This window comes from Acipenser ruthenus, chromosome 2, assembly GCF_902713425.1.
Source record: "Acipenser ruthenus chromosome 2, fAciRut3.2 maternal haplotype, whole genome shotgun sequence".
In the NCBI taxonomy this organism is placed as follows: Eukaryota; Metazoa; Chordata; class Actinopteri; order Acipenseriformes; family Acipenseridae; genus Acipenser; species Acipenser ruthenus.
This window is the reverse complement of record NC_081190.1, coordinates 87,737,440-87,749,790: the sequence shown is the minus strand read 5'-3', so window position 1 is coordinate 87,749,790 and position 12,351 is coordinate 87,737,440. Positions and strand designations below refer to the sequence as shown.

General features: G+C 37.0%; 1 protein-coding gene across 4 annotated transcripts in view; it reads right to left on the bottom strand.

The window, feature by feature from the left end:
• LOC117408387 (leucine-rich repeat and immunoglobulin-like domain-containing nogo receptor-interacting protein 2) overlaps nucleotides 1–12,351 on the bottom strand; it is a 465,904-nt gene that overhangs the window by 184,159 nt on the left and 269,394 nt on the right. The window lies entirely within an intron of this gene.

The following is a 12,351-nucleotide window of genomic DNA, read 5'->3' as shown; positions in this document are numbered from 1 at the left end:
TCCCTTCTCCCATTCCTCTCTAAAACCCTTGAGCAAGCGGTACATCACCAGCTCTCTGCTTTCTTGTCAAAACATTCTCTGCTCAACCCCTTCCAATCTGGTTTTCACCCGGCACACGCCACTGAAACTGCTCTTTTCTCCGTCACTAACTCTCTACTTTCTGTCCATGCCGCCTCCCTCTCCTCTGTCCTAATTCTCCTCAACCTCTCTGCTGCCTTTGACACAGTCGACCACGCTATTCTCCTGTCCTCCCTCACTGACCTGATACAATCTGGCACTACTCTTGCCTGGTTCTCCTCCTACCTCTCTGATCACACGTAACGAGTGCCCTGGCATGACTCACACTCTGCCTCTTGCTCTCTTTCTACAGACATCCCCCAAGGCTCAGTTCTGGGACTCCTCCTGTTTTCTCTCTACACCACTCCCTGGGTCTCCTTATCTTCTCCCATGGCTTCTTGTATCATTTCTATGCTGATGATGCCCATATCTTCCTCTCCTTTCCCCCCTCTGACTCCCACAACTCCTCATGTATCTCTACCTGTCTCTCGGCCATCTCCACTCGCATAATCTTAAACTCAACCCCTCCAAATCAGACCTCCTTTTCTTCCCCCTCTTTCTCTTCTACCACTGATCTCTCTCTCTATTCCAGTTGAATCCACCACCCTCTCTCCCTCCTCATCCACCAAGAACTTCGGTGTCTCCCCACAACCCCTCCCTCTCCTTTCAGCACATGTCCACTCTGGAATGCTCCTGTCGCTTTTTCCTCAGCAACATAGACAGAATTCGCCCCTTCCTCACCAACTACTCCATGCTGCTCCTAGTTCAGGCCCTGGTGCTGTCCCGCCTTGACAACTGCAACTCCCTCCTGGCCGACCTTGCTTCCGCTATCCGTCCGCTCCAGCTTATCCCCCTCCGCTTCCCTGCTTCCAGAGCCCGATCCTTCTCCACCCTTGCCCCTCAGTGGTGGAACAACCTACCCACGGATCTCAGGACTGCTCAGTCCCTGACCACCTTCCGGCGCCTCCTCAAGACACCTATTCAGACAGCATCTGTAAACCTCACAACTCTCGACTATACTGGACTATATGGCACCCAATTGAATCAATACTTGCATCATCTTGTACTTGTACTTAACTGCTCCACACTTTGTTGTATTCTACTACTGCTCTCAACTATAATTATATCTTCTGTATCTTGTACTTGATTTTACTCCTAAAGGTAACTATATTCACGTTTTTTGTAATTGCTCTTATTTGAAATCGTTCTTATCCATTTATTGTAGTTACTACTTGCTCTTAATGGAATTTAATCTTATAAGCAAATATGTTTACTGGAAGTTTAACTGCTCCTAGTCGAAATCGCTCTCAAACGTAATTATTTACTGTATTTTCTGTTATTTGATTTTGCTCTTACTAGTGACTTTATTGTATTTTATAACTGCTCTTATCTGTAATGTGATATTTTGTAACAACTGTAAGTCTCCCTGAATAAGGGCGTCTGCTAAGAAATAAATAAATAAATAAATAAATAAATAAATAAATAATAATAATAATAATAATAATAATAATAATAATAATAATATCAGTTTACACAGATGTAGGCAACAAAGATATAATTACATTTGTCATTATTTGTTTGTATTTATCTTAAGGGAGATGCAGACATCAAGGACAAAGAGATTTTTTATTTTATTAACAGACCTATCATATTTCACTATGATCTTTACAATTACCAATGGCAGGTAAGGATATTAGTATATAATATACATCATGAAAGATATTTCAAAATGTGGTGCAGCATATTTAATAATAATGTCTCATGTTGGCAAAGATGTGTGAGCCAGGGAGGCATTTTTGACCTACTGTACAACACAAAGTGACAGCTACCCCTAATGGAAGTTGAACATTGGCAGGTGCTTTTTAAATATGAAATTGGTGTTATCACTGCTGCAGGAAACCGGCAGTTGCTGTGTCCACAAAAGTAAGTTTTGCAAACATGCATCCTTTAAAATGTCTAGACAGGAACATGACAGGAACATGACAGCCACTTGATTTTAAGACATGCATGCATTCAAATTTAAAACCATGAACACATTTTTATGTTGCCATTTTAAATCCATGCAAACCAATGGGCTAAGGGACAGTATGTATGGAGACTCAATTACACTCTCACCCCGAAGCTAACATCTGGAGAGAGTGTTTAGACAACCAGATAAAATGCACCAAATATGCACTCATGTTTTGGTATTTTTGACTTTGAAAGTGTGTAAAAACAAATCGTGGCTCATGAAATATAGATGTTGATATGAAGTGGCAATTTATGTTTTTCTGACAATACATATAGAACAAATGGCTTATTTTAATTGGATAAAAAATAATTGGTTGCATATGAAATCACAATTCAAATTAATTTAAAAAGCTAGGTATACCCATTCCTTAAATGAGACCGTTTTCATTCATTCCACCTTTATGCATGAATAATTATACAGTATATTCTCCATCATGTATGCAAATTGCCTGTGTTGCTCATTATTATTGAAGACCTATTTCATCAGCATGTTGCAGTAAGGAAAATAACTATTTGGAAAGAGATCACTATTACGTACACGTTTCTTCAACATGTTTTAGTCCACACAAATAGCTTTATTGATTTTGATTTTTTAAAACGGGAACAGTTACTACACACAAGTTTAGATATTTTTGTCTTGAGTTTGGAGGAAGACAAGTTGAAAGAAACTCTGCAAATCAGTATTTCTTATAGATATGAATGCTTATGTGTATAAGCCAAAGTATATGCTAATTTACTATTGCTGCATTCAATGCGCCAAGCCTCTTTCTTATCAACCATAAAAGTAACACTAACTTTCAGCGGATTTAAACAGTCGGAACACCCTGACAAAAAAAGTTCACATCATTGTGTGCAATTTTCCCTGACTGATGCATTGCATTACCTCTTGGCTACAGTATGAACATGTATCACCCTGCTACTGCAAAGTAAACAGATTCTCAACCTCAAACCTTGAGGAATGGGCGGGATCAACACACACAAAATAAACTGCAAATGCATATTGACTATATTAAAATTGGTATAAAAAAATCTTGTATGTATTATTGCAGAGCTCTGCAAATCACACATACATCCCAAACAGAGCACAGCATGATAATTAAAGTGAAAAGTGTTTTTTTCTTCAGCTCCCGACCAAATCCTAAAACGCTCTAAATAAAAACATTGCAAAATGGAAAATCCTGTTATTAACTTCGGATAAGTAATTGGGACGTATTACTTACCAGTGTCACTGGTCGTGAATATGTCATGTCACTCAAACATCAGCATTACAGACCAGCAATCACCAAGGTGGTCTTAAAGACAGTCCCAATATGACTGATATACGAATGTACTCACAGTCAGAAACTTGCACGTTTACAAGCTTTAAGCTGTAAAGCCAAGGCTTTTTCAAATTCAACAAAAAAAAAAAAAAAAAAATCAGATGACATCCGGTATGGGAAGCATTCCCTCAGTGAATGTTTTACTGCCAGTTTAATGAAAAAAGTCTCCGTAGAAGTTGCTCACTCTACAATACACAACAACCACTGTGTTCGTGCCACTTGTTGCCAAGTTTAAAGTGATGCTGGAGTTGAAGACAGGCACATTATTTCAGTTTCTGGACACAAGAACTCAGTCTCAAGCATTACGCGACAAACACAGATGAAATGCAAAAAAGGGAAATAAATATATTTCTTCACGCAAGTCTCCAGGAACAAGTCCCCCCCCCCCCCCCCCCCCGCGACAGCGATGCTAGTAATACCTTTCCTAGACCAAATCAGAGCAACTGTTTCAACTCTTCAGTAACTAACGACGCTTCAGGACCCTTACATGCTAGTAGTGCAAGCTTTACAGGATGAACACTTGTTTTTAATAAATAGTTTTGTCACGTTTAACTAGTCTGAAAACACAGCACAGATCGGCTACTGTAGGTCAGTTACGGTCAATCCTAGGCCAAACCATTTTTAGATGGGGGTTTGAATGTTATATTTAACAAAAATAAAAGTTATTTTCACTGTAAAGATATTTGTGTGTCTAATCCTTATGTGTGTGATTTATAATAAGTTAATACGTCGTGTGAAGGATGTCTCTTATTGCTCAGGTTCGCTTCGCAGTCCTCTCACCCAAACTGCGCGAGCTCTCATCTCTTATACAATAAGAGACACCCTTCACACGACGTATTAACTTATAGACGAATGACAGTTGACCACCATAAATATGGGAAGTTGAACAGAAAGATACAATTTAAGGCATCTTGGCTTGAATAATCTAACAGTTAATAATATTGTAAGGAACTACACACCACAAGGTCACAGCAATGTAAAAACAGAAAACAATCAGAATGCTTTATAAAGACTGAAGTGAGCACTTAATTGAGAGTGAAAGAAAGAAAAATAGAACACCAAGCCAGCACAATGAATATCCAGTTGTGAGATTGTAAATGGTGTTGCATTTTCAAAAATCGTCTCTTGCAATATTTCAAGTGACTAGTTGAGAGAATACATAAAAAGTACTGCAGAATTATAATAGTGAAGGTTACTGTAGTAGCCATTGTGAAAGCATAGCAATGTGTAATAAACCATTTTAAAAGCTTGAAGTGAAATCATGATAAAGCATATGCCTTGGAAAAACATGGGTAAACATATGTGCAAATTATTAGAATAAACATCTAAAAAACATGCACTGCGAACTGTATTGGAAGTGAAACAATGTTGGCTGTTTTCTGCTATCGAAACTAACAAACAGGGCTCTCTCTGAGCTTTTTGTTTATTTTTTTATTTAAAAAAGGTTGGTATTTGTGAATTTAGTGTTGAAAGGCATGGTACACAGGCACTGGCTACAGTAAGGCACAGCTTCCTCTGAACTCCCTTAGTCCTGTGCAGTGGTGGCACGAGGCATAAGCAGACTAAGCAATTGCTTAGGGCCCCGAGCAGTTCAAGGTGGCCCCCGATTCAGGGGGATTTTAAAATACTGCTTTTTAACCAGAACTTTGAATTCTTTAGTATTGTACTCATTTAAAAATTGTCTATGTATTACTTTTTTTTTTTCGATGAAAGCGATCCTGAAACACAAATTTAGTAACAGAATGAGACGGGCATCTCTGGCAGTGCATAGGAACCTCATTTTTAGCCTTCGTTTATTTATGAAAAAGGGGGTGTTTATGAGTTCATGTGAGGGAATAAGGTTGACTGGTACACAAATTTAACTGCTTATTTTTTAAGTATTTACAATAACATGTCTTGTCATAAAACTATAAGCGATTACATTTATAAACAGCAGAGTTTGCTGTGACAGTAGGGTCTTCACAGGGTAGTACTGTACATGAACAGTGCGCATGATTTTTATAGCGGAGCTGTGAAGCCAAGGCAATGACATCAAAAAGACCTGGAGAGTTAATATTGTTACTCACGGCCAATCCTGTTTCAACAGAAAAAAAATGTAACTTATCTCAATGTACCAATGCTATCAACTCCGATTAATAACTGCATTCTGATCTTGTCAATACAAATTTTAAAAAATTGGTATGAAATTATAACATAACTACTCATCCGATGTGAAAAAATGTGTATATCTAGAAATAACATTATCATGTGTTTTTAATTTAAAAGTTAAAAACCCATATCAATTTTTATATATATATATATAACAGTTGTCTTTCATTGCATTGATATGGGAAAAATATGTAGATCTCTGTGTAACTGGTAGGACAATGGATAACAACTGAACTTGGTGTATTCAGCCTTTTTGATAGACTATCTATTCATGTTGCAAATGTAAGCAAGCTGAATACAGAAACAAGCTGAGTTGTCTTTAAACAGAAATTCTCTGCTGTTGAAAGCAAGTAATACATTGTTTATTTAGTCTCCAAATATCTGATTAGTAGTATTGTATGACAAATCAGTTGCAAGTGTTGCGCTGTTCAGCTCTGTATTCAAGAACGCAGCCAGAATAATGTTATGAAGTAGAGAAACATTTACGGGACAACTTTCAAAGCTTTTTGCTCCAGTGCACAATTTGTACCAAGAATAAGTTGGATAGCATGAGTTAACAATTTTTTCATCTTCTGACTTGCATGTAGCTTTTCAAAGGGGGTCATTCTTGTTGAAGGGTAAATCTTTTACATGTGAAAAAAAAAAAACCCTTTTTGAAAGAAACAATATCACCATTCTAAAACTGTAAGGCACTACATTTGATATAGTCAAGCCCTAGGAAACAGCCAGGGTACTGTAAATCAGTGAAGTCAGATGCACTTTCTAGTGTTGTGTGCTGCTCGTAATGATCTCCTTATTTTTTTTGCCAAGTTTCTGAATTTCCTGAAGTGGCTATGGTACCTTTTAATGCACTGTGATGGTTTTCCTAATGCATCCAGCCACCAAGTTGTTTGTATATTGGACATATAGGGCCACCCTGAATGACCATATTGCATTTATAATCCAGGTGAAACAGTGGATTTGAAAAAGAAAAAACAGAAATAATTTGTAGGGCAAACATGTTTTGCTTTTTATTAAATATCCTTACACCAAAAAAGGGAACAAAAAGTAGTCCCATTTATAAATTTGAACTACACACTATGTGAAGCTGAGTAAATGAATGTAATTGAAATAGAACTATTTATTTTTGATATGCATTGAATTGTATGCTGCTATTGATTGTACATTGTCTAAAAACATGCTGAATGGAAGTGGTGTTATGCCACAGTGCCCCAGATAATACTGTACATCTACCCAGACCTCCTCTCCAAGCCTGGAGCCATTTCAGTTGACAGAGCTTCAGAGTTCATACATTTTTCAAGGTCTGTGTTGGAGAGGGATGGATAGTGTAGAAGTGTCTTTCTGTGTGACAAAGTCAGGGTGAGTGTGTATACAGACAAATTCACTGGTTTTGTTTTGATTTATATATCGGTTTATTCCAGCTCAGAGACTAACGTAGCTTGAAATTGTATATTCTTCCCCTTGGGCATTTTTACATTTCCATAGAAATCCCTTAGTATTTTATTTAGATGTGCATTTTCCACAGTTGAGACATCTATTTCAATTTGTTTCTGTTTTAGCCAGTCCTGAAAGACAGCAATTGCCCACTTTGTCATTTTTTTGTATTTCTTTCCGTTTTGCTATCTTCCAATTCATGTAATTGTTCTTCATCCAAATCGGTATGTCTGCTTACTACTTTGATGATTATCTTTGGTGGTTCAGTTTCTTCAGAGACATTCATATCTTCAGGTAGCTGATCTCTCAGTTTTATAGTTACTGTAACTGTAACAAAATGATGGCTACAGATAAATTCTGTGAGGCAGCAGAGTGATTTATAATAATGTGGTGAGGCTCCAACTGTCTGTATCCATACAATATATGGACAGCTGGAACTAGAATATATTGTTTCTTACAAAAGACTTCAAACAGCACATTGCTTTTACATTGATTAGTGGTTGTTATCTTTATATTTCAGTTCAGATTAAGCTGCACGTAATGTATATTACTATAATGGGAGATGCTCCACTGAAAATATTGTTCAAATAAAATGCCCTACACAGTGGAATCACAGAAAAATAAATCTCTCTTGATTGTCGGACAACTAAGACAGTCTCAGTTCGTGTGTACTCTTTTATGGCCTGATAAACTGAGCTGTGAGGCACATCATTTCCCACAGTGGATGCAGGTGAAAGCTGAATCTGGAATTCTTATCTTTTGTTTGCATTTCAACCTCTTGGACACTAGTTCTGTCTTTATGTTGTCTTCAAAGAGATCTATGCCTTATTTGCATGCACTTCTACAATTGTCTGTCTTTTGCGTGTTGCTCCGAGCAATCTACAGAGGTGTTACAGTGCTCAAGATATGATTTACGACAGTTTGAATCTCTTGTCTTGTCTTCCAACATGCCGCCTTGTGGAGAAACCCGTGAATAAGACTTGCTTTGGTATCCTCTCATCCAGCATATGAATGACATGTCCGGCCCAGATAACTGTGACTTGACAAGCCTCTTTGCTTATAACACCACTCTTCTGAAGAATGTTGATGCTTAGGACAAAGTCTTGCCATGTTGTCTGTATTATTATGCTAATACATATCAGGTGAAATTACTGCAGGTTCTCCATATGTCACCTGCTGTACAGTGCTGTACAGGAGTGAAGTAAGTATCACTGCTTCGTACACTGCAATTATTGTGGACATTCTGTGTTTTCGCTCATTCCAGACCCTTTTCTTGGAGATTCCTGTTGTAATCTTATCATCAAGAAGAGTGTGCTTGCTAGGTAAATAAATTTGTCTACAACTTTAAAGATTCTGTCATCTATGATGATGGTTGGTTGTTTGTATGGTGACTTTGGAGGTGGTTGATACATGACCACTGTCGTCTTCAGGCTGATAATGAGACCAGACTTCTTGTAAGCAGAAGAGAAATGCGAGGACAGCTATTGTAAATCCCTTTCTTAATGGGCTATGAGACCACAATCATCAGAATAGCATAGTTATCTGATGAATTACTCATACAGCTTTGACTTTGATTTAAATCTGTTGATGCTGAACAGCTTTTTGTCAGTTTTTCAGGTGAGCAGAACTGACAAAAAGCAGCAGAAGAAAGCATAGCAGTAAACAGGATGCTGAAGAGCATTGTAGCCAATACACAACCTTGCTTTACCCCATTCGTAACTTCAAATGCTTCAAACATTATATAATTTTCCAAACCCTGGCCATCATATCATCATAGAAGAGGTGGATCATGCCAATGAATTTATCTGTGCAGCCAAGTTTAGTCAGAATTTTCCATTGACCTTACCTATTTACTATATCAAATTAATTTGTGAGATCAATAACTATGCAGTAAAGTTCTTTGTAAGCTTACAATATTTATCCTGAATCGGTTATGCTAAGAAAATCATCGGTAACTGTGTCATTAATAAGGACATCTATGAAGAGGTTCAGGTTCAGGAGAATACATTCCTGAACTTTCCCAACAAGGAAGATGGACTATGGAGGCATCTTAGAATTTCTGTGGTAGTTTATGGTTTTCCCAGAATGTTTTGGAAAGCTTTGTAAGCTGTTTAAACATATGGGCACCAAGTATCTGGTTCTTTTCCACACCCTGAAGTCTGTTAATGCCCTTGTACAAAGGCAATTTAATTTAATGCAACACCAACAATTGACCGCTATTTGCCTCAGTACTTATTTTCTACCGGTATTTAGCTTGTTGTAATAATTCTGTAATGTTTTCTGAAACTTGACAGTTATTTCATAGCCACCACATTTAATTATAACTTAATTGTAACTACCATCCCCAGCCCCCGTTCTTCTTGCAATGTTTAAAAAGACATTAACATGAATGAAGGTTAATGGTTATAAATCTCTCTAATATGTGCAGTTCCAATAATTATTTCAGCAAGTCTGTTTTCAATTAAAGTGTTGCTGCTCTGCAAACATTTTTTTTTTTATTTCAAGGTCAGGATATTATTGTATTGTCTATCCTCAAAATGTAATTTCAGTTTCAATTAAAGACACTTTTTTGTGAGTACCCATAGTGTGTGGTTTATTCAGATTCCTTGTAAACTAAAACAATAGCCTTTTATATTATTTGTTTATTTAGCAGATGCCTTTATCCAAGGTGACTTACAGAGACTAGGGCATGTGAACTATGCATCAGCTGCAGAGTCACTTACAGCAACGTCTCACATGAACGACGGAGCACAAGGAGGTTAAGTGACTTGCTCAAGGTCACAGTGAATCAGTGAGCCGGGATTTGAACCAGGGACCTCCTGGTTACAAGCCCTTTTCTTTAGCTACCGGACCACACAGCCTCGTTTTTGTTCCCTGGAACTTTCAGATAAACAATGTATAGTCAGACTGGGGCTGGGGTTAACCCAATAACAACGCGTATTGGCAGTGCAAGGGCCTATGACATCCAGGGTTTGACTGACTATGATTAATATTGTGATTAGTGATATAGTCGTGTAAAACACAGAACTGATTAAATCTGCAAATCCCATTTCAGCTGAGCAAATTCATAAAGAGAGTCACTCACCAGATACTAATCCAATCTTCAATATGGTGGCAGTTGTTGCTCCAGTGAGCATGTCTCCACAGATTTGCTATGATAGAGAATTAGTTATCTGTTGGCATTCGTTCCAGGATTTGAATCATAGGTGACAGGGGGCTAGGGCTAGAGGGTGCGTTATCCTCTTTTAAGTAGATTTAAACAACATTTATATATATATATATATATATATATATATATATATATATATATATATATATATATATATATATTAAACTCCAGTTCCAGCATACACAGTAGTACAGTCATTTTAACACCCACACTAATGCCCTAAGTTCAAGTAAACCACCAAGAAACCATAATATATAAAAACAGATGATGAACCATTCACGATCATCCTACATTAAATGCCAAGCTAGATTCTGTAACACAGGTGCAGGGTTAAGCCCACATTACAGCTTGAAGCTTCTGAAATGTTATATCTGTGTACATTGTGAAATGTTCATCAGAGTCACAGTCTGGACCAGGACCAATTGAAAAGCTTTTAGAGGGAGATGTCATCACATTTTTCTTTTATTGGTTTCAGTTTGTTTTCACAATTATTAAATCTAGTTGCAAAGACAACATAATAAAATTGAAATCTTTATACTCACACTTTCAAAAATCAAATTTTACAAAAGGTCGACTTGCAGCTCGGTTGAGCTTGTGGGACAATAGTTACAAAATCAATTGATTTCATTACAGCACAGCCAGTTCACCCTTCTTTAACAGATTTGCACTATCCCAGTTTTTTAATCGAAGATTAATATACATTTAATTTTTTTTTTTTATTGTTCTGGGTTTTAATGTTAGACTTACTTCAGTGGTCAGCCAATTACTCTTGCAATTAGACAAATTCCATTCATATGACAGTAGTAGGACCCATTAAAATACAAAGAAACCCAAGCAGACCACAATTGAAACAATATTCGTAAACGTTGCCACACTAGAACTAAGCAATACAACCTGAATTGGAGGGCTCTAGTGTCTGGTAAGGCCCACCATCTGAGAAGGGCCTTACCAGATGGTAAAGCCCTCTTCTCATTAGAAACCTGATCTATTCCAGTTTGTGTGCTTTCACACACTTTTTCATTCACCTGTGCTTTTTCTTGTCAAGTCTTGTCACTCTGTGAACTAAACATGAACTTAAAGATTTGTCACATGAAATCAGTGGTGACCTGGCTACCTACTGTATGGTGGCCCCATAACAGACATATACTGTATTCACTTTTAAAAATGAGTTTGTTAAAATATTTTAGCAATTGCATTGTAAAAAGCACCTTGCAAAATTAGCTAAAATGAATAGCATGTGTTCAGTATTCAAGTAGTGACTTACACAAAACAATATAATCTGTTGTAAATATAGTAACAGTTTATTCTTTTTGGCAACATTGCCCACAATGGAATAAAGACAGCAGGCAGGTTCTTCACAATAATAGCTCTAATGTTTCAGTGAATGACTCTTTCCTAGGAGGATTCTGTTTTTAACCTCAGGCCTTTTTATGTGGTATTCTGACACTGAGCAAGTGCATGAATATTTTAAAACGGGGGAGTAATTGTATTGGAAAACGAAATCACTAAGTTCTGGAACAAAACCTTGATATTGGTGTTTTTTAATTCAGTGAAACATAGTGATCTAAACAGTGGCTAATACTAAATATTAGGGGGGGGGGGGGGGGGGGCTCTGGGGAAATGCCAACTGGTTTAATTAAGCACAACCAGAGGGTATTCCTGCTAGATACTTCACTGCAGTAAAATTTAAGTGACCCATTGGCAATTACTGTATCTTTCTATGAAGAAATGATAATAAGTTTGTTGTGCTTGAAGACTATACATGCTTTAATAATCCTGGCTTTTGGGGGGGCACAGCCTTGAGTCCATTTCTTTTTTTTCTGAGCCCACTTTAATGACTAAACGTAAAAAAATATATACAGGTGCCGTCTAATCTACTGGGATTAAAAAAAGAAACTATAGCAAGGTAGTATTGGCGGACTGTCAATCAAAATACAAATTCGCAAATGAGAGCTAACAGATTGTCTATCTGTAGACGGGACACAGAGCTAGGTCTTGAGATGCAGAAGTATTTGTTTTATAGAAACGTTTACATACTAACTTTTGTACTGGATAACATTAATTTAAAAATCCAATTGATGCCTATGATTAATAATTTTGTGACTAATTTGAAGCTATAAATATGTTTCAATTTTAACAAAATCAAGTTATTAATTAAATAGATTAATCTTGTTACATAATTGTTTTATGGGTATACTGTTACTTGATTGACTA